This window comes from Oncorhynchus clarkii, chromosome 20 (assembly GCF_045791955.1).
Source record: "Oncorhynchus clarkii lewisi isolate Uvic-CL-2024 chromosome 20, UVic_Ocla_1.0, whole genome shotgun sequence".
Taxonomy (NCBI): domain Eukaryota; kingdom Metazoa; phylum Chordata; class Actinopteri; order Salmoniformes; family Salmonidae; genus Oncorhynchus; species Oncorhynchus clarkii.
Genome location: NC_092166.1, coordinates 49,377,431 through 49,400,817, shown reverse-complemented (window position 1 = coordinate 49,400,817; position 23,387 = coordinate 49,377,431). Strand labels below are relative to the sequence as shown.

The window sequence follows — 23,387 nt, the reverse complement described above, 5'->3', positions numbered from 1 at the left end:
TAATATTAGGTTTTGTTTGAATATTGAATAACATACAGTATCAAAAATGTGCAATCGTAGAGAATTTGAAAAGGGGCAAATACTTTTTCACGGCACTTTCCATGTAACTGGTAACAAGTGACAGATTATAACCAGTAGCAGCAACGTATCTCGCTCTCTTGCTGTCACTCTGTCTCCTTTCTCTCTTTTCTCTCTCTCTCTCCTCTCTCTGTCTCTCCACTCTCTCTTCCTCATATTTTTGTTCTATCAATTGTTGATTGAACCTCTTAGGCTAAACCTATTGGAACCATTCCAATCCCATAAATAGGCTGATACTGTAGTCCTTGTGACGTTGCAAAACCTTTTTTCCAAGTTGCTTAATGTCATCGGCTGATCATTTGGCACGTATTCCATACACATAAAGGCAAATATATCAACCGGGGGAAAAACATTGGTTAACCTCGCAGTACTCTGTAAAGCATCTTGCTCCGTTCCTGAACCAGTAAAGCATCTTGTCATGAGCAGCATAAGATTGAAACTGTCCATTTCAGTCCTTACTGAATGACTAGGCACTTTAGCCAAGTGGGTAGAACTGCTGTCTTTTGAGTAGGTTTGTGTTTTTAGGTGATAGATTTGAATTTAACCTGTAGTACATGACATGTGGAGTGCTCCACTTTGTAACAAGTAGCCTCACCTCAGTAGGTAGCTGTAGCTATAGCTAGCTAGCAGAGCGTTTCCGTGTGGTATTCCCTACTCACAGACATTCACACAGCTGTCGCTACTTCAACCACATTTAATGAGAGAGTGTCTGCCCCTGTCGAGGATTACGTGTGGCTTGGGAAAAACGCAGTCGAGGCAGAGCGGAGCTGAGAATTTCTTGCTGGAGCTCAAACTTACGAAGTGTTTAATAGAGGTCAACATGCTATGTCTTTTAGCTGACGTCTGAGCTGAGAAGTTTGCAGAATTGGCACGTACACTTGTCTTCGAAGTTTCAACAGAGAACAGTCAAGTGGAACAATGTCAGCCAGTGACGTTTCCATACTGAGCACAGCTTCTTGTTCAGAGCTAGACTAGAGTGGCTATATGGTGGTTATCTTGAGTTGTTAGTATTAGTATAGGTTTTTACTATCGGATTATGTTTTGAAAAGCTAGCACATAGTTGCTTGTCTTGGAACTCCCTCTCCCGGATCCGGGAGAATTGTCATCAACTGACACTAATTAGCATAATGCAACGGACAAAAAATATTACTAGAAAATATTTATATTCATTAAATCACAAGTGAAATATATTGAAACACAGGTTAGCCTTTTGTTTAATCACCCTGTCATCTCAGATTTTTAAATTATGCTTTACAGCCAAAGCAAGACAAGCATTTGTGTAAGTTTATCGATAGCCTAGCATAGCATTATGCCTAGCTAGCAGCAGGCAGCTTGGTCACGAAAATCAGAAAAGCAATCAAATTAAATCGTTTACCTTTGATGAGCTTCGGATGTTTTCACTCATGAGACTCCCAGTTAGACAGCAAATGTTCATTTTGTCCCATAAAGATTATTTTTTATAGCCGAAATACCTCCGTTTCTACTTCACGTTTGGTTGAGAAATCCACCGGAAACTGCGGTCACGACAACGCCGAACAATATTTCATATTAGATCCATAATATCGACAGAAACATGGCAAATGTTTTTTATAATCAATCCTCAAGGTGTTTTTCAAATATCTATTTGATAATATATCAACCGGGACAGGTGGCTTCTTAGTAGGCAAGAGAGAAACGATGGCCGCACTTGTCTATTACGCACAAAACACTCTGAGAGCCTCCAGCTGACCACTGACGCAATGTTCAGGCTCATTTTTCAAAATAAAAGCCTGAAACTATGTATTGTGACACTAGAAACATTAGGGAAGCCATAGAAAAAGGAATCTGGTTGATAACCCATTCACTGCTCAATAGGGACGCTGTCACGTTCTGACCCTAGTATTTGTGTTATTTGTTTGTTTGAATTGGTCAGGACGTGAGTTGGATGGGCATTCTATGTTTTGTGTTTCTAGGTTGGTTTTCTGTGCCTAGTATGTTTCTCAATCAGAGGCAGGTGTCATTAGTTGTCTCTGATTGAGAGTCATACTTAGGTAGCCTGGGTTTCACTGTTGTTTTGTGGGTGATTGTTTCCGTGTCTGTGTTTTACACCACACAGTACTGTTTTCGGTTTCGGTTATTCACGTTAAGTTTATTGTTTTTGTATGGAGTGTTCAGTTTATGTGTTTAAATAAAAAACATGGACACTTACCACGCCGTATATTGGTCCTCCGATCCTTCTCGCCTCTCCTCTTCAGACGAAGAGGAGGAAAACCATTACAGAATCACCCACCAAACAAGGACCAAGCGGCGTGGTAATGAGCAGTAACAGCGACCGAAGACACAAGACTCCTGGACGTGGGAGGAAATCCTCGACGGGAGAGGACCCTGGGCAAAGCCAGGGAAGTGTCGCCGTCCCAAGGTGCAGCAGGAGAAGCAGCAGCAGCAGCAGGAGCAAAAGCAGCAGCAGGAGAAGCAACAGAAGCAGCAGAGGAAGCGCAGTAGCAAAGGCAGCAGCAGGAGAGGCAACAGCAGCAGAAGAAGCAGCAGCAGCAGCAGGAGAGGTAGCATTATCTGGACTATACAACTTGGGAAGAGATAGACAGGTGGGCGGTCGACCCAGGGAGAGTGCCGGAGCCCGCCTGGGATTCGCTGAAGCAGTGTGAGGAGGGTTACAGGAGAATGAGGTTGGCGAAACGAGCACGGCGGTGCGGTAGGAAGCCCGAGAGACCAGTGTCTGTGCCCCCCCAAGAAAAATTATTCGGGGGGGGGGGGGGCAGGGAGAGTGTGGTAGAGTCAGGAGTCAGACCTGAGCCAACTCCCCCTGTTTACCGTAAGGAGCCATGGATGGAATCAGAGCAGTCGGCAGAGTTGAGGTGTGAGTCTGAGAGGGTCGAGGAGTTATTGGACAGATTGGAGGAGAGTGAACAGATGGGAGATGATGAGACATTCAAGGAGTTGTTGATGGAATTGGAGGAGAGTGAAGAGAGAGAGCTGTTGATTTGGCGTAGTATGCAAGGCATTCGCCCTGAGGTGCGTGACCCCAGCCCGGTACCACCAGTGCCGGTACCCCGCACCAGGCTGTCTCTCTGCCCCATCAATACAGGTGCTCCTGCCTGTCCGGCTCTCCCAGAGTTTCCACCCCTCAGTCCACAGGCGCCAGAGCCCCTCAGTCCAGAGGCGCCAGAGCCCTTCAGTCCAGAGGCACCAGAGCCCCTCAGTCCAGAGGCGCCAGAGCCCCTCAGTCCAGAGGCGCCAGAGCTCCTCAGTCCAGAGGTGCCAGAGCTCCTCAGTCCAGAGGCGCCAGAGCCCCTCAGTCCAGAGGCGCCAGAGCTCCTCTGTCCAGCGCTGCCATAGCCTTCCTCCTCTCCAGCGCTGCCGGAGTCTCCAGTCTGCCCAGTGCCGCCTGAGCTGCCCGTCTGCCCAGCGCTGTCTGAGCTGCCCGTCTGACCAGCGCCGCCTGAGCTGCCCGTCTGCCCAGGGCCATCTGAGCCGCCCGTCTGCCCAGCGCCATCTCAGCCGCCCGTCTGCCAAGCGCCATCTGAGCCGCCCGTCTGCCCAGCACCATCTGAGCCGCCCGTCTGCCCAGCACCATCTGAGCCGCCCGTCAGTCAGGAGCTGCCAGAGCTGCCCGTCAGTCAGGCGCTGCCAGAGCCCGCCAGTCAGGAGCTGCCAGAGCCGCCCGCCAGTCAGGAGCTGCCAGAGCCCGCCGGTCAGGAGCTGCCAGAGCCCGCCGGTCAGGAGCTGCCAGAGCCGCCCGCCAGTCAGGAGCTGCCAGAGCCGCCCGCCAGTCAGGAGCTGCCAGAGCCGTCAGCCAGCCAGGAGCTGCCATAGCCGTCAGCCAGCCAGGAGCTGCCATAGCCGTCAGCCAGCCAGGAGCAGCCAGAGCCGTCAGCCAGCCAGGAGCTGCCAGTGCCATCAACCAGTTTGAGCTGCCTCTCAGTCCTGAGCTACCCCTCAGTCCTGAGCTACCCCTCAGTCCTGAGTTACCCCTCAGTCCTGAGCTACCAATCAGTCCTGAGCTACCCCTCAGTCCTGAGTTACCTCTCAGTCCTGAGCTACCCCGCAGTCCCGAGTTACCCCTCTTTCCTGAGCTACCTATCAGTCCTGAGCTACCCCACAGTCCTGAGCTACCCCTTAAGTCCAGAGGTGTTCCTCAGTCCGGTGGGCCTGTTGTTTAGGGTTCCCAGGTCAGGGTCGGCGGCAAGGGTCGCCGTTCCTAGGAGACCACAGAGGCGGACTAAGACTATTGTGGAGTGGGATCCACGTCTAGCGCCAGAGCCGCCACCGCGGACAGATGCCCACCCAGACCCTCCCCTATAGATTCAGGTTTTGCCGCCGGAGTCCGCACCTTGGGAGGGGGGTACTGTCACGTTCTGACCCTAGTATTTGTGTTATTTGTTTGTTTTAATTGGTCAGGACGTGAGTTGGGTGGGCATTCTATGTTTTGTGTTTCTAGGTTGGTTTTCTGTGTTCGGCCTAGCATGGTTCTCAATCAGAGGCAGGTGTCGTTAGTTGTCTCTGATTGAGAGTCATACTTAGGTAGCCTGGGTTTCACTGTTGTTTTGTGGGTGATTGTTTCCGTGTCTGTGTTTTACACCACACTGTACTGTTTTCGGTTTTGGTTATTCACATTTATTGTTTTTGTATGGAGTGTTCAGTTTATGTGTTTAAATAACAACCATGGACACTTACCATGCCGCATATTGGTCCTCTGATCCTTCTCGCCTCTCCTCTTCAGACGAAGAGGAGGAAAACCATTACAGACGCATAGGAACGCAGAGCATTCTAAATAAGAGACCCTTCCTGATTGGATTTTTCTCAGGCTTTTGCCTGCAATATCAGTTCTGTTATACTCACAGACAATATTTTTACTGTTTTGGAAACTTTAGAGTGTTTTCTATCCTAAGCTGTCAATTATATGCATATTCTAGCATCTTGTCCTGACAAAATAGCGCGTTTACTTTGGGAACGTTATTTTTCCAAAAATGAAAATAGTGCCCCCTAGTTTCAAGAGGTTAAGTGTGCTTTTCAGGGAGCTGTAGATGTGGAATTAGACCGGCGACATGCCTGTTCCGTCTCTGTTTAACCTATGCGTCTCATCTGCCAGACGTGCTTGAGAGCATCAAACCCCTGTAAGAATCTCCCGGCAGAGCTGTGTTTTGACTGCACCATATTTAGTCATTCACAGGCCACCAGACCAATACTGTCCTCCTCCATCTGAATTGGTCTCCCTCCTTTTTTCTCTCCCTCCCTCTACTTCCTCATTTCATTTATTTTACTTCCCCCTCATATCATTCTCCTCTCTGCCTCTTTCAGTTATTTATTTTGCACCATCATTCTGACACTTTGCACCCCTTTGCCTTTTCTCTCTCTCTCTCTCTCTCTCTCTCTCTCTCTCTCTAATGGTCACTGCAGCCCTCTCTCTATTCTCCCCCTATCTCTTACCTCTCCCTCTCTCCGATGGACGCAGTGCTGAGGGAAGCTGGACCGCGACGCTAATGAGATGATAATTCCATCAGAGTTCTCCTCCTCTGGGCCTGCCCTGAATGCCTGGTCTGCCAGCCAGACTTTGATGTTGCCTCCAATACTTCCACCTGCGCGCCCACTTTAGACTTCCCCCTCAGACATGTCCCATTGATCAACGTTTCCGTCCGGCCCTCCCTCCAAATAACTTATGACCCACCTTGGTTCCATTCCTACTCTCTATTTTTCATAACATGGAATTGTATTTTTTTACGTGAGGTTTACAGTTTTTTTAAGACTTTTGGAAGATGCTTGGATGCCTAGTTGAGAGGATTCCATTCCGTACTTCAATTTGGCCTTCAGTACTGTTTAATGTTTGGGAGGTGAAAGAGTTGGTTTTGTAAAATGTCTGGGTGTGCTGGTGCAGAGGAGTCAGGCTCAGGACAGCAGAGATGAGTAATAAAAGTAACTTTACTCAAAATTACCAAATACATGTAGTAGTCCAAGCCCACACAAAAGGACCGAAATACATAAAACAAACACACACAAAAACCATGGGGAAAACAGAGGGTTAAAGAATGAACATGTAATTGGGGAATTGAAACCAGGTGTGTAAAACAAAGACAACACAAATGGAAAATGAAAAGTGGATCGACGATTTCTAGACGGCCGGTGACGTCGACCACCGAACGCCGCCCAAACAAGGAGAGGGACCGACTTCGGCGGAAGTCGTGACAGGTTTATTTATTTATGTGTTGCCTTTCTTGATCCAAACACTGTTCATGAGAAAGGCAAATCATATTTTACTTTATTTCCCTACTGAAAAATCCTAAGAACTGATCCGTGAGCAGCATAAATAACGGACAGTAAGTGCCAGTGGATACGGTTCAGCCATCACAGGTCTGTCCGGCAAGAACAAATCCAGATGTTTTTAAGACAGGTTTATTCCAGATATAATGGGTCCTTATTAAAAAAGGCCATACATTCCAATATAGAACGTCTCTATGCACCCCTAGCTTGTCCCTTTAACTAGACTCAAACATTATCTTAGCCTATCATGGCTTAGCTATTCCCGTATCTCAGTGCCTCTCCCCCTTTCTAGTCAGAGTGAGTCAGATCGCCTCATGAGAATGTGTACAGCTGACAAGAATGTCCCCGAGTTTTACCTCAGCTTGACGTGTTGCGTGTGTATTTCAAATACCAAACCACACACACACACACACACACACACACACACACACACACACACACACACACACACACACACACACACACACACACACACACACACACACTCTCTATCTCCAGTTATTCATTAAAAGCCACCCCCATTTATACTGGGTAAATATGAACTCTAAACAAAACACTAGACTTCAAGGGGATGATATAAGACTACTAGTGTGTGTTCATCTACCAGGGCAGAGAGGCATAGGTGTAAAGGAGCCAGACAAGGGAAACCCCAGTCCTTGAGTGTTTCTGGCCACCCTGTCAGAAACGTAGAGTATAGGCATCTGGCCACCCCTTCAAGAAGGTTCTGGGCCTACTGGGAAAGACAACTGGGGTCCTAGCATAGCAGGAGACTGTAAAGACTCTAGGAGGTCAGGGAACTGATAGATAAGATGCTCTGGGCATACCCTGGCTATAGACTCAAGACATAGACGTTAGGAGGGTCTCCCGAGGCGAGAGTTGGAGGGTATGGAGGGAGTGGGACACTAGAGACTGGAGATAGCAAGGTACTAGCTGGATTGGCCTCTGTTGGCCACCCCAAGGTGGTGACAGGCAAGTCCCACCAGGCAGGGGCTGACATTGCCTGAGCAGACTGAATCCATGTGGGGGCAGGCAGACACCACTGGATGGTGGCAGGCTAGACATGAAAGGTAGGAGGATGTCCCACCAGGCAGGGGCCGACTTACATTCTGATACGTCGGCTGGTGTTGTGTGCTCTTTCAGGGTGAGATCTGGTAGCTCCTACGTCCCTGGAGAAGGCTTTGGGACCACTGTGAGGGACTCTACGTCAGAAGTCGACTAGGGCACATTGGTAGGGTGCTCCCCCAGGGTAGAATCTGGCAGCATCTCTGGCCCTGGGGAAGGCTATGGAACCACAGTGGAGACCTGTTGGAACGCCATTGGTAACAATAGCTTAATTAACACTATGGGCTACTGTATGTTTAAGCTTAAACTCTATTGGACCAGTTAGGTTCACTACTGGAGCAGTAGGGTGAAATGAAAACCACACAAGTGAATAATTTAGGAAAGGAATGCCGGCTTGTATTTTGCAAATATTTTTATTTACAAAATACAAGCCGGCATTCCTTTCCTAAAATGATTCAAATATTGATATGTGAAATTTGTACAATGAGCTCAATATGAATGAAATACATCAATAGTACAATAGACTGAGATATCGGCCATATATCAGGCATATAGTTTAACAGGGTGCACCCAACTTTATCTTAATCTGAGGGTCTCTCTCTCCCCACTGCAATGTATGATGCAATCCTACCACAGCCTAGTATGGCAGTGCCAATTCAGTGTTCTCTAAGGAAAATCAAATCACATTTATTTATAAAGCTCTTCCTACATCAGATGATGTCACAAAGTGCTGTACAGAAACCCAGCCTAAAACCCCAAACAGCAAGCAATGCAGGTGTAGAAGCACGGTGGCTAGGAAAAACTCCCTAGAAAGGCCATAACATAGGAAGAAACCTAGAGAGGAACCAGGCTATGAGGGGTGGCCAGTCCTCTTCTGGCTGTGCCGGGTGGAGATTATAACAGAACATGATCAAGATGTTCAAATGTTCATAGATGGCCAGCAGGGTCAAATAATAATAATCACAGTAGTTGTCGAGGGTGCAACAAGTCAGCACCTCAGGAGTAAATGTCAGTTGGCTTTTCATAGCCGATCACTCAGAGTATCTCTACTGCTCCTGCTGTCTCTAGAGAGTTGAAAACAGGTAGCACGTCTGGGACAGGTAGCACGTCCGGTGAACAGGTCAGGGTTCCATAGCCGCAGGCAGAACAGTTGAAACTGGAGCAGCAGCTGGGGACAGCAAGGAGTCATCAGGCCAGGTAGTCCTGAGGCATGGTCCTAGGGCTCAGGTCCTCTGAGAGAGAAAGAAAGAAAGAATTAGAGAGCATGCTTAAATTCACACAGGATAAGACAGGATAAATACTCCAGATATAACAGACTGACCCTAGCCCCCCGACACATAAACTACTGCAGCATAAATACTGGAGATAAGAATAAGAAATCTTTGCATGCAAATGTTCTTATTGATGTCCTGGGTTTGGGCGGCTTGCCATCCTTGGTGGAAACTGAATCCTTACTAAAAAAAAGAAAAAATCCTGGCTTCAATCTTTCCCTCAATCCCTTCACAGCACGTTTGTATAGATAAGTGAGTGTTAATATTAAATTCTCTCTTTTTCTCAACGATTTGAAACTTAGTTTATCTTCCATGGAATGGCAGTAGCTCTTCACGTTCCATTCTTGTTCTCTTTTTTTTGCATGTTGGCGCCAACTGGTGTATAACGTGAGGTTAGGAGAGGGACTAAGAGAATGTTGAGTTTGATTGGCTCAAAATAACCTGCTTGTCATGCAGCTTCTGACAGCTGATTTGTAATAGCTGTCAACTTAAGGCTAGGCATCCCGCCAACGGGACACCTGTCGACAATTTCTGATGAAATTGGAGGACGCGCAATTCAAATAAATAATCGTATAAATTATGGATATTAACATCTAGGTACATACAAGTGTCTTAAATTGGTTAAAAGCTTCAATTATTGTTAATCTAACTGCATTGTCCGATTTACAATAGTCTTTTCAGCGAAAGCATGCCATGCGATTGTTTGTGGATGGCACCCCACATCAACATATTTTTCAACCAGCACAGACTTCATAAGATCACAAATAGCCATTAAATAATCACTTACTTTTTGAAAATCTTCCTCTGATTTGCAATCCAAGGGTCCAAGCTACAACATGCATGGTTGTTTTGTTAGATAAAATCCTTCTTTATATCCAAAAAAAGTCTGTTTAGTTGGCGCCATCGATTTGAATTCAACATGCTGACAAAGTAATCCAAAAATGCTACCGCTAAACTTTGTTAAAACAAGTCAAACTACGTTTCTATTAAATCCTCAGGTACCCTAAAATGTAATTAAACTATAATATTGCATACGGAAAGTAGTATGTTCAATAGAAAAGTAAAATTAGCTAGTGCGCGTCCTCTTTGTCGCGATCCTACAGACTGATTTCCAAATCTGTGACTCCCAGGACCAAAACTCGAACTTCTTCCTCGTTTTGGAAGAAACAAGCCTGAAACATTGAACAAAGACAGTTGACCTCTAGTGGAAGCCATAGGATTTGCAATCTGGGAGGTGGAATTGCATAGGACCCATAGCGTTCCATTGTTAAAGCATGGGATCTCAAAAAACAAAATTCTGGTTGGTTTTTCTTTGGATTATCTCCTACCATATCAATTGTGTTATAGTCTCATACATTATTTTAACATTTCTACAAACTTCAGTGTTTTCTATCCAATGGTACAAATGATATGCATAACCTGGCGTCAGGGCCTGAGCAACAGGCAGTTTACTTTGGGCACGTCAGTCAGGCGGAAACTCTGAAAATAGGACCTTAGCCCTTTTAACATATCAATAGCAATATAGTATAATATGATTGGTTACTGGAATCTCACTAGTAACGATTAGTATTCAACATTAGTTGACCTGCGTTACACATGGCTGAAGTATGTTTGAGCACCAGGCTCTGGTAACTCCTCTGTCCCTGGAGAAGGTGGAGGCTCCATGCCAGGAGCAGGTGTAATAGGATCCACTACTAACTTGAGCTCCATGCTCGGAGCAGACTGGATCTGAATGGCTGGGGTCGGCTGGAGCACAGTTATGGGGTGGTTATGGGGGGCTCCCTCCAGGGTAAGCTTTGTTAGTAGAGACCAGGGCGGCTGGCGACTCTGATGCTGATGGTGAGGGCGTTGTCAGGGGCTCATGCTGATGAAGGTGCTTTAGGCTGGCGAGAGTTGAGTGACGCTGCAGGGTGTAAATCTGCAGCATCCCCCTGATGGTGAGCCACAACAGCTGGCAATGAACAAGAAGGTGCTTGAGAAAGGGGACGTGAGGACTGGTCAGACTCCACTTGGTCGGGATGGGCGTCCCTTTTGGTGACCAATGGTGGTGATCTTCTCTTCGTGGTAGATCCATTTCATGTATATTTTCATTGGCCCTCCGGGATGTGCTGGGACGAGCCTGTGGCACTAGAGGCTCAGCTGGCTGTGGGGTGGTTTGGCAAGTGTAGCCTTGAACGGCTCCATCTGTTTGAGCTTCTGCTTGGCCTCAAGTAGCATCAGGTCAAAGATGAGAGCTGCGGCGAAGGTCTTCAGACGTCGCGCTGAAAGGATGCAACCAGTCTTCTGCCAACTGGTCACCATGATCAGGAAAGTGTCATTTTGTGTCTTGAGACTTGTCTGCTCGTCTTCGTCAAGGGAGAGAAGACTGGGATGAGTTGGGTGGTGACCAATACCTGGACACTGTAGCATCTTGAGCTGTGGTAGCTGATGATATCTAGCTCAAAGGACCATGAAAAATACTAAGGTTTGATCCGGGAGGATCATGAATAACAGGCAGTACTGTAAGTGCCAATGGATATGGTTCAGCCGCTACAAGTCTGTCCGGTACAGATGTCTTTAGAACAGGTTTATTCCTTAATGAATAACTGGAGATACAGTAGTGTGTGGTTTGGTATTTGAAATGCCAACGCAACAAGTCAAGCTGTAGGAAAAATTAGGGACACTCTCCTAAACTTTACACATTCTCACTCTGACTAGAAAGGGGGAGGGGCAATGAGGTGCGGGATTAGCTCAAATGTGATTGGCTAAGAAAGAGGGTGATTCTAACTAAGGGGACAAACTAGCGGTGCCTGTAGAAATTCTATATCTGAATGCTTGGTGTTTTAAAGAACTACAACATTGTTAGGGAATTAAAGGTAAACCACTTTCTTATATTTTCACAAGAATGCATTTTTTTTGCAAGCAAATTCAAAATAAATCTTTAGACAAAGCTGTCGGAAAACAGAAGTCCTCAGTCCTCCAGTCAGAAGAGAGGCCAAATGGTCAAGGCTTAAACACTTGAGCAGAAAAGAGTGCCCCTCTTTCTCCTGTGTTCTGAGAGTTGCTAGCTGTGGACCCTCTCAAAAACGAAAAGGTACAGAACATTACTTTTTCGACTAATTTTAACTTGCTCCGTCTGCCTTCCTCCTCGACTGAAGTGCAAGGTAGAAGCAGGCTTTTGTTTTGATTAGGGAGGAAAAGCCCCTGGCCATATACAGTACATATCTTCCCACTGGGCACAAACTGGTTGAATCAACGTTGTTTCAACTACATTTTCTAAACTATTGTGATGTGGAATCTACGTGGAAAATACATTGGATTTGAAAAAAGTAATCAATGTTGTTGTGAGGGTGGAATTTCAACTACAGGATTACGTAATTGTAACGAATTTTAAACATATACAAACCTTGTATAAAATATGTTGAACTTGTACCTTTGAAACAACATCAGATCTTCAACGTTATCTCCACTACCAGAAAGAAAACAGTACGCTGTGCAGCTTCTCCTACTGGGGTGTTGATCTATCTACTGCAATCCTTTGGTCTCCCATCCAGGGTTTTAACCAAGCCCAGCTTTGATATTTGTCACTGACTACTACCATTGAGAGATCTCTTAATAACTAAATATAGTCACAGTTGCTGTTGAAATCATTCAAAACGGTAAGTTTAACGGAGCAAATGAAACGTACTTTATAAATCATATAATAAATTATACTATTTAGACCTATATAGTATTTGCAAAGTGATCAAATGTCATTGTTTCAATTCAACTCAAGGTTCAATTAAAAATAGTTAATACATGTAGGCCTATAGCATTGGTTGATTTCAAATGTAATCTTCAAGTTAATCATTAATATGTTGGATTAACATTTCCATCTCAAAAAAACATCATTTGATTTGATTTAGTCCTAGTCTTTAACTTGAATTATTGTTTGAGATGGAGACGTGAATCTAACATATCAATTATTCATTTGTAGACAAACTGAACTACGTCAGTGGCACAAATGATTAATCTCCTTCAAATGTTGATATTTGGTTGTCTTGACAACCCAACACAATTCAACATCATTTTCAAATTCAATAATGTAAATAAATAGCCTATTAACTTGTTGATAAGTTGCTAAATTATAGGTTTGATTCACATCTCCAACCAAACCAAAAACAGAAGTTAAAACTTATTTTAAGGATCTATCCCTTTTTTTTAATTTTCATCTACAATGACATACCCAAATCTAACTGCCTGTAGCTCAGGACCTAAAGCAAGGATATGGATATTCTTGATAAGATTTGAAAGGAAACACATTGACGTTTGTGTAAATGGTGCCGGAGAAGAAGGCAGACGTTTTACATGTCCCCATCTGATTGTGTTATTTTGTTTGTTTATTTGCAATGTTTGTAACTTATTTTTTTACTTATTTTTTGCATAATGTTGCCGCTACCGTCTCTTATGGCCAAAATTAACTTCTGGACATCAGGACTGCGATTACTCACCACAGACTGGCAGAATCCTTTTTTCTTTTAACGATGAGCCCGACACGAATGATATAATGCTTTCTCGGGAACATGCCCAGATCCCCGTGATTTGCGTGAAGAGGAGGTGGAGAAAAAGCGGTCAGAGGGCGGGCTGCCTTCTGAGAATTCGTTGGGGATCAGAAAAAAACCCCACTTCTTTCCATTCTGCTAGCGAATGTGCAATCTTTTGAGAATGAAATCGATGATTTACTGCAAGATTAAACTACTAACAGGACATTCAAAACTGTAATATCTTACGCTTCACGGAGTCGTGGCTGAACGACGACAAAATCAACATATAGCTGGCTGGTTATATACATTGTGCCGGCAGGATAGAACAGAGGCGTCTGGTAAGACAAGGGGCGGCGGATGATGTATTTTTGTAAACAACAGCTGGTGCATGATATCTAAGGAAGTCTCGAGCTGTTGCTCACCTGAGGGAGAGTATCTCATGATAAGCTGTAGACCACACTATCTACCTAGAGAGTTTTCATCTGTATTTTTCGTAGCTGTTTACATACTACCTCAGTCAGAGGTTGGCACTAAGAGAGCATTGAATGAGCTGTATTCTGCAATATGCAAACAAGAAAAGTAGCCAGGGACTTGTAGGGAAACTTAAATCCGTTTTAACACATTTTTATCAGCATGTGAAACCAGAGGAAACACATTTCTGGACCACCTTTACTCCACACACAGAGATGCATACATAGCTCCCCCTTGCCCTCCATTTGGCAAATCTGACCATAATTTTTGCCTCCTGATTCCTGCCTAAAAGCAAAAATTAAAGTAGAAAGCACCAGTGACTAGATCTATAAAAAGTAGTCAGGTGAAGCAGATGCTAAGCTACAGGACTATTTTGCTTGCACAGACTGGAATATGTTCCAGGATTCCTCCGATGGCACTGAGGAGTACATCACATCAGTCACTGGCTTCATCAATAAGTGCATCGATGACGTCGTCCCCAGAGTGACCATACGTACATCACCCAACCAGAAGCCATGGATTACAGGCAACATCCGCTTTCATGGAGCGGGACTCTAACCCAAAAGTTTATAAGAAATACCGTTATGCCCTCAGATGAACCATCAAACAGGCAAAGCATCAACGCAGGACTAAGATCAAATCGTACTACACCGGCTCTGACGCTGGTCGGACATGGCATGGCATGCAACCCATTACAGACTACAAAGGGAAGCATAGCCGAGAGCTGCCCAGTGACACAATCCTACCAGACGAGCTAAACTACTTTGCTCGCTTTGAGGAAAATAACACTGAAACATGCATGAGAGCACCAGTTGTCCCAGAAGACTGTGTGATCACGCTCTCCACAGCTGATGTGAGTAATACCTTTAAACAGTTCAACATTCACAAGGCTGCAGGGCCAGATGAATTACCAGGACGTGTGCTACTAGCATGCGCTGACCAACTGTCAAATGTCTTCATTGACATTTTCAACCTCTCCCTGTCCGAGTCTGTAATACCAACATGTTTTAAGCAGACCACAAAAGTCCCTGTGCCCATGAACACCAAGGTAACCTGCTTAATTGAATACTGACCCGTAACACTCACGTCTGTAGCCATGAAGTGCTTTGAAAGGCTGGTCATGGCTCACATCAACACCATTATCCCAGAAAACCTAGACCCACTCCAATTTCTATACCGAACTCAACAGATCCACAGATGATGCCATATCTATTGCACTCTACACTGCCCTTTCACACCTGGACGAAAGGAATGCCTATGTGAGAATGCTATTCATTGACTACAGCTCAGTGTTCATCCCCATAGTGCCCTCAAAGCTCATCAATAAGCTAAGGACCCTGGGACTAAACATCTCCCTCTGCAACTGGATCCTGAACTTCCTGATGGGCCGCCCCCAGGTGGTAAGGGTAGGTAACAACACATCCGCCACACTGATCTTCAACACAGGAGCCTCTCAGGGGTGCGTGCTCAGTCCCCCCCTGTACTCACTGTTCACTCATGACTGCATGGCTAGGCACGACCAACACCATTATTAAGTTTGCCGATGGCACAACAGAGGTAGGCCTAATCACTGACAACGACGAGACAGCATATAGGGAGGAGGTCAGAGACCTGGCCTTGTGGTGCCAGGACACAAACCTCTCCCTCAACGTGATCAAGACAAAGGAGATGATTGTGGACTATAGAAAAAGAAGGACCGAGCACTCCCCCATTTTCATCGATGTGGCTGCAGTGGAGCAGGTTGAGAGCTTCAAGTTCCTTGGAGTCCACATCACCAACAAACTAACATGGTCCAAGCACACCAAGATAGTCGTGAAGAGGGCAGGACATAACAAATTCCCCCCCAGGAGACTGAAAAGATTTGGCATGTGTCCTCAAAAGGTTCCATAGCTGCACCATCGAGAGCATCCTGATTTGTTGCATCACCGCCTGGTATGGCAACCGCCTGGTATGGCAACCGCCTGGTATGGCAACCGCCTGGTATGGCAACCGCCTGGTATGGCAACCGCCTGGTATGGCAACCGCCTGGTATGGCAACCGCCTGGCTTCCGAGCGCAAGGCTCTACAGAGGGTAGTGCAAATGGCCCAGTACATCACCGGGGCCAAGCTTCCTGCCATCTAGGACCTCTTTTTTAAATTTTTATTTCACCTTTATTTAACCAGGTAGGCAAGTTGAGAACAAGTTCTCATTTACAATTGCGACCTGGCCAAGATAAAGCATAGCAGTTCGACACATACAACAACACAGAGTTACACATGGAGTAAAACAAAACATACAGTCAATAATACAGTAGAAACAAGTCTATATACGATGTGAGCAAATGAGGTGAGATAAGGGAAGTAAAGGCAAAAAAAGGCCATGGTGGCAAAGTAAATACAATATAGCAAGTAAAACACTGGAATGGTAGATTTGCAGTGGAAGAATGTACAAAGCAGAAATAAAAATAATGGGGTGCAAAGGAGCAAAATAAATAAATAAATAAATAAATAAAATAAATACAGTAGGGAAAGAGGTAGTTGTTTGGGCTAAATTATAGGTGGGCTATGTACAGGTGCAGTAATCTGTGAGCTGCTCTGACAGCTGATGCTTCAAGCTAGTGAGGGAGATAAGTGTTTCCAGTTTCAGAGATTTTTGTAGTTGCTTCCAGTCATTGGCAGCAGAGAACTGGAAGGAGAGGCGGCCAAAGAAAGAATTGGTTTTGGGGGTGACCAGAGAGATATACCTGCTGGAGCGCGTGCTACAGGTGGGTGATGCTATGGTGACCAGCGAGCTGAGATAAGGGGGAACTTTACCTAGCAGGGTCTTGTAGATGACATGGAGCCAGTGGGTTTGGTGATGTGTATGAAGCGAGGGCCAGCCAATGAGAGCGTACAGGTCTAAATGGATGGTAGTATATGGGGCTTTGGTGACAAAAAGGCAGGGTAGGATAGATATAGGTCTGTAGCAGTTTGGGTCAAGAGTGTCCCCCCCTTTGAAGAAGGGGATGACCGCAGATGCTTTCCAGTCTTTGGGAATCTCAGACGACACGAAAGAGAGGTTGAACAGGCTTGTAATAGGGGTGGCAACAATTTTGGCAGATCATTTTAGAAAGAAAGTGTCCAGATTGTCTAGCCCGGCTGATTTGTAGGGGTCCAGATTTTGCAGAGCTCTTTCAGAACATCAGCTGACTGGATTTGGGAGATGGAGAAATGGGGAAGGCTTGGGCGAGTTGCTGTGGGGGGTGCAGTGCTGTTGACCGGGGTAGGGGTAGCCAGGTGGAAAGCATGGCCAGCAGTAGAAAAATGCTTATTGAAATTCTCAATTATAGTGGATTTATCAGTGGTGACAGTGTTTCCTATCTTCAGTGCAGTGGGCAGCTGGGAGGAGGTGTTCTTATTCTCCATGGAATTTACAGTGTCCCAGAACCTTTTTGAGTTAATGTTGCAGGAAGCAAATTTCTGCTTGAAAAAGCTAGCCTTGGCTTTTCTAACTGCCTGTTAGAAATCATATGTGTGTCTAGATCTGATGAGTTGCCCTACAGTAACTGTTGTTTTTTCATACAAGACAAAGGTGAGGTCAGACAACGTTAGAGGTAATCCTCTAAGAGGAAACTATTTCTAGAGGTCAGTCATGTCAAGACCTTACAATACATATAATACATATATAATTGGTTTCTAGCTTCCCTGAAAAGCTGCATATCACGGGGGCTGTTCTATGCTAATGCAGAACACCATAGGATGTTTTTGTGTTGGTTAAGGGCAGTCAGGTCTGGGGAGAACCAAGGGCTATATCTGTTCCTGGTTCTACATTTCTTGAATGGGGCATGATTATTTAAGATGGTTAGGAAGTATTTATTTTTTAAATAACCAGTTATCCTCTACTGACGGGATGAAATCAATATTCTTCCAGGATATCCCGGCCAGGTCGATTAGAAAGGCCTGCTCGCTGAAGTGTTTCAGGGAGTGTTTGACAGTGATGAGTGGAGGTCGTTTGACCGCTGACCCATTACGGTGGCAGGCAATGAGGCAGTGATCGCTGAGATCTTGGTTGAAGACAGCAGAGGTGTAATTAGAGGGCAAGTTGGTTAGGATGATATCTATGAGGGAGCCCGTGTTTACGGCTTTGGGGAGGTACCTGGTAGGTTCATTGATAATTTGTGTGAGATTGAGGGCATCAAGATTGTAGGATGGCTGGGGTATTAAGCATGTTCCAGTTCTATACCAGGCAGTGTAAGAGGAAGGCCCTAAAAATGGTCAAAGGCTCCAGCCACCCTAGTCATAGACTGTTCTCTCTGCTACCACATGGCCAAGTCTAGGTCCAAGAGGCTTCTAAACAGCTTCTACCCCTGAGCCATAAGACTCCTGAACACCTAATCAAATGGCTACCCACACTATTTGCATTGCCCCCCCCCTCTTTTACACCTCTGCTACTCTTAAACTATCCAAGCATTAGATAGAATTTAAATTATATTTGGTTGCATTGAAAACCAAACACAATTCAAAATTACTTTTGTAATACAGAAAATAGCTTAAAGTTATCTTACAAGCTAATGTAAAATATTAAAATGACTAACACATCCATGGGCACATGTTAAGGTTAGTCTACTGTCACGCCCTGATCAGTTTCACCTGTCCTTGTGATTGTCTCCACCCCCTCCAGGTGTTGTTTGTTATACCTGATGTATATCCCTGTTTCCTGTCTCTCTGTGCCAGTTCATCTTGTATGTTCCAAGTCAACCAGCGTGTTTTCCCCATGCTCCAGCCTTTTCTATTCTATTTTACTAGTCCACCCGGTTTGACCCTTGCCTGTTTTCTGGACTCTGTACCCACCTGCCTGACCTTTCTGCCTGACCTCGAGCCTGCCTACCACACTGTACCACACTGTACCTCCTGCACTCTGAACTGGTTTTGACCTTTTGCCTGTCCATGACCATTCTCTTGCCTACCCCTTTTAGATGTAATAAATATCAAAGACTCAAACCATCTGCCTCTCGTGTCTGCATCTGGGCCTTGTGCCCTTATATCTACTGTAACTATAAATGTCTTATGTACCATAACTTCAAATATATCAAATAGCCGCCTGTCCCTTTTTAACCTTTTCACTCGTGAGTTCCAAATATCTCTAACAGTTGCCCCAGCGTGAGTTTTCTTTGATGCGTGTGATGTCAAAACGCACTCACTGTTCCAAAATGTGATTGTTATGCAATAGGACAGTTAACCCTCATACATAAGAACACATTCATAGTTACAGTAGGCTAACCTTAACATGTGACAATTTATGTTTGAGGCTTTACTGAGCCTTCAAGAGCCCAATCACTTCCCTAGTGTTTCCCCAGATCAAGTATGAAGACATTGTGCATCTCTTGTCAGAACCGGCCTTGTACAGACTTTTCCCCACAGCACATTTTTTTGTCTGGAACCTGCATTGCCTTCATTGTTTTCCTTACAAATTGTACTTTGGACATGTATGCATTCCTATCACAGTAAGTGGCTTATTTTCTGTATATTGCATTTTTGTTTTTACTTTTTCAAACCATTTCTTTGTATGGATCATAATGCATTTAATGTTTTCAAGTACTGGTGACAAATCATGCATTCCGATAGATTCTAATGGACACATATGTTGTGTGTAAAATACTTTTTTGAATGTTGTACTGATTATGATGAGCTAATGCTAAGCTTTTTGCTGGCTGTGTGTGGCGCCATGTTTGTTGACATCATACAATGCATTCTGCTTGTCACGGAAGCATCTGTCAGACAAAATACGTTATAATAACGGATAGTTCAATCGACTGACTTATAGTGCTTTGAAGACAACTGTGATCTCTGAAAAATACTAGTTCAAACTATGACCTCAGTGATCTACAGGTTGGAAAGTTGAAGCTCTAGAAAGAGGCCCGAGTTCCCGAGGTGGATGAGCATTAAAAAAAGATATATCCCAGTCGGAGCTAGTTTTATTCCGAGTTCCCAGTTGTCTTGTATACACTGTAGTCAGAAGTCAGAGCTTTCTGAGTTCCCAGTTGTTGTGAACGCGGCATCAGATTGTAAACCCTTTCCAAGGGTTTTATTTTTATTTAGCGTATAAACTCCAGTGTTTGCTCCCCATTTATTGATAAACCCCCCCCCATCAAAGTAATATTTCCTGCATCATACCCCCCCCCACGATACCTTTCCCATTTCTACCCCATGGATTTGAACCCCCCACAAAACCACCTAAAATGGTTTCATCCCTGTTTAGCTTTCGTGCTATGGCTAGGCAGTAGGCTTGTATTTGGTGTGATGATCTGTGAGGTGATAACGTTTTATTTGCTTTGTGATTTGTCAATGACTTGTCAAGTCATGTGCTCTGGTTCTTGTAGACACTGTAGCAAGTACATTAAAGGTTTGTAATATGCTTAAAAGTTGCTAAACTAAGTTCATATTTTTTTGACAATGGGCGCAGCCATCTTTGATTTAGTTAATTTGCGTTTTAAAATGGCATTCTGGGATTCGAGAGTTTTCAGGAAGTCAAACATAAACAAACATGGCTACCATCGTGAAGAATTTAGCTGCTGTTAGCTTAGCTGACACGCATCTCTTTTCTAAACAACATTACATTAGTCCCTTGTGCTCACCAGAGATGTGGTACATTGTAAACAAGTCTAGCTGTTAGGTCACTAACTTCTGTTTAGTTTTTTTTGTCCCGCAACCTGTTATTTGGACTGGTTTGTGGAATGGGTTTGGCTGTGGATGTGTTCCATGTGATGTTTTGATGATGAAGTTTGCATTTATATTTTACAATAAATGTAACGTCTGCGTCCAAATCACACTCCCAAACACTTAGATCCCCAAGACGCAGCCCACTTTCCAGCTCACTCTCCAGATCCCAATCGCCGGAATTCTAATCGCCTGTTCAGACACCTGCATGTCATCATCCCACACTATTCAGTTCAGTTCCTTGCACCCCAGCACTGTGAGGTATTGTTTGCTTTGAGACACACTTTCAGAGCTCTGTTTTTCCCCATCCTTCTCTCCTCCCGTGTATGCCTGCCTCACTCACGATGCCTTTTGCCTATTCCCTGCCTGTACTGTTACCATTTTTGAACCTACTGTGTATGACCTTCTGCCTGCCCCTGGACCCAGCTACCTGCCTCCTCCTATGGTCCCTTTCATTACACACCTGCTGCACTCTGCACTTGAAACCAGCTCTCTGTCTCCCTCGTGTTCATTACAATAAGATGTGAACTTGAGGAACAAAGTTGTGAAGCCCTTTATTTCCCATCAGTACAAAACATTGTTTAGATGCTTTTTGACAACAATGCTGTTTAGACGCATTTGTTGCATCATACGTTCTGTTGCTACTGTTCCAGTAACATATTTGTGATCGTACGCTGCAAGGACCGCTCAACAATGATCACAAATACGTGTACACGTCAAAGGGTTAATGGCTGGGCAACGGCACACATTCAGCAAATAAATGCTTGTTTTAAATAAACGCTAGGTCTAAATGAATTGTTTATGAGGTTACCCTGAATTACCATGACTTGTTAGGTGTTTGTCTGATTTTGTTATAGTAAATAATTCAGTAATGACTCAGATAAAATGATGGCAATCATCCGTTTTTATTGCACGTAAGAAACTGCTAGCCATTTGCTGCTAACAGCTGAGAACTGCTAGCTAACTGACAAGCATAAAACCAAGAACAACTTCGGGAGTACAGACCCATAGAAATCGTTTGATCGTCCTCTAGTGGCGAAAGTAAGAACTGATAAATGCAGTCATAGGAGAATAGTAATTCTGTCAAGGAAGCTTATTTACATTTTTTTACACAAAATAAATGTGACACAGTGAGTAAATGATTACAGATTTGTGCAGGAAATGAAGAAATGTATATAAATGCTGGAAGTGAATGCTTGAGTTAAACAATTAACTATGCAAATGAGCAAAAGCTGTGCGCATTAAGGAAATGGATGCCTGGCCCCAATAGAAGCCTGTCTTTCATACGCGCCTGTTGTATTAAGTGATTTAAGTAAATACATGCCCAGGCTATTCATTTAAGTTTTACGGTAATCATAGGAAGTGTGCCTGTTCAAGAAAGCATGCAAAGGGCACAGGTCTGTGGAGATCTTTACAATTGCTATAATAATCAGTGCAGAATCTCGAACAGCATTGATCACTTGCACTATGTACTTTTAATGTAATATCAACTGCAATCCAGGTCATTTGGTGTTGCTATTGAATAAAGCACAGTGGTAACACATTAAGTTGTTCTATAAATACAAAATATTTGACTCTGTATTCTGTATTCTGATCAGAACTTTGTTGTGCTTTTAAGTGGTTGAAAGAGCAGTGATAACACATTTAGGTGTCAGCTAAACCAAAAACCAGACATTGTTTTCCATTGGAGTTTGGTTGCTCTGTTAGACTGTTGAAAACATTGGGAATTCAATGAACTTCTGGCTGACTTTTTGAGAGGGTGAATAAAGGTTGATGTCTCATTGGGAACATTTCAATTTGGAAATTTGATCCGTCGATTTTCTCCCTCCATTTCTCTCTCTGCCCCACATCTCTGCTCTCTCTCACACATCCAAAATCAGGCTGATGGGACTTTTGATATATGCAGAAAATTGCCACCATAGTGACTTTCTATAACAGTGACCATGTTGGAAATAAAGCTTGTATGTGAAAACTATTTTGAAGATGCATACTTTCAGTTTTTCCGAATTCACTTTACTCGTGTATAAGAGGGCGGCTTGCCCAGATCAAATACCCCACTGGAACTACATTTTAAGCTGTTTACGCGTCCTAATAATTATATTGCTCAGAAAACCAGATGTTTTAATCGGCATATTTCGATTTTGAGCGTTTACATGACTATTTCCATACTCTGACTACTGCCGTAATCAGTTTCATATTGAATTATTAGTGTGCATGTAAACACTGAGATTTATAGAGAACCTTCAGTCCAAACCAATGGCTTTGTTACAGCAAGCTCTGCCAATGGAGTCTGTAAAGAACACATTGGCGCCATCGTAGCCTACATATAGCAGCTACCATGGTATATGTTCAATAGGCATATAACTTTGCAATTGCCAAGTGGGGAAATAAATACTATATTGTGTTTAACACTGTGTGCAGCTAGTTATTCCTACTCTGTAAAGCTGGATTGAGAATGATAAGTGGTTAATACCTCCAAAGGAAGGCACATTACTTGGTCCTATTTAGTTACCTTTTAGGTCAAAGTTTTTATTAACTATTGAATTGGGTATTGGCTAAGGTCACGTGCGGCTGATGGCTCTGCCTGCATATTTTGAACGGGGGGATTATTGGGTGACTTCTGACGCGTGCACCACTGAAGCATGACCAGAATGCCACGCCACGAACTGAATGGAGGTGCTGAAAGAGTGGAGCCATTGAAATTCAGGGCACAGTCCCTCCAATCCGGCCCCTAACGTCTCTCTTTATATGGTTATTCTCTTTCTCCTTCTCTTACACTCTCTTCCCCCATCTCTTTCCTCTCTTTCCTTCTCTCACTCTCTCTCTCCTCCTTCTCCTATCTCTCCTCTCTCTCTCTTTCTCTCTTTTGCAAGGTTTTAGTTAATGAAAACACTCCATTACTCATCATTAGGTTCTGAGGTGTTTTGAAATGTCACAAATGCGATATAGGGCTGATATGAGTAAGCTTGCGCATATAGTAGGATTGAATTGACGACAATAGGATGACTGGATGTGTTTGGGACAAATGGACGAGTCAACAATGACATGAGAATAACCACATTACGGAACTGTGAAT

General features: G+C 44.3%; 1 protein-coding gene across 1 annotated transcript in view; it reads left to right on the top strand.

Annotated features, from left to right (window-relative positions):
• The window catches only part of LOC139376457 (netrin-3-like), a 96,624-nt gene that overhangs the window by 16,326 nt on the left and 56,911 nt on the right, over nucleotides 1–23,387 (top strand). The gene's annotated exons all lie outside the window — the stretch shown is intronic.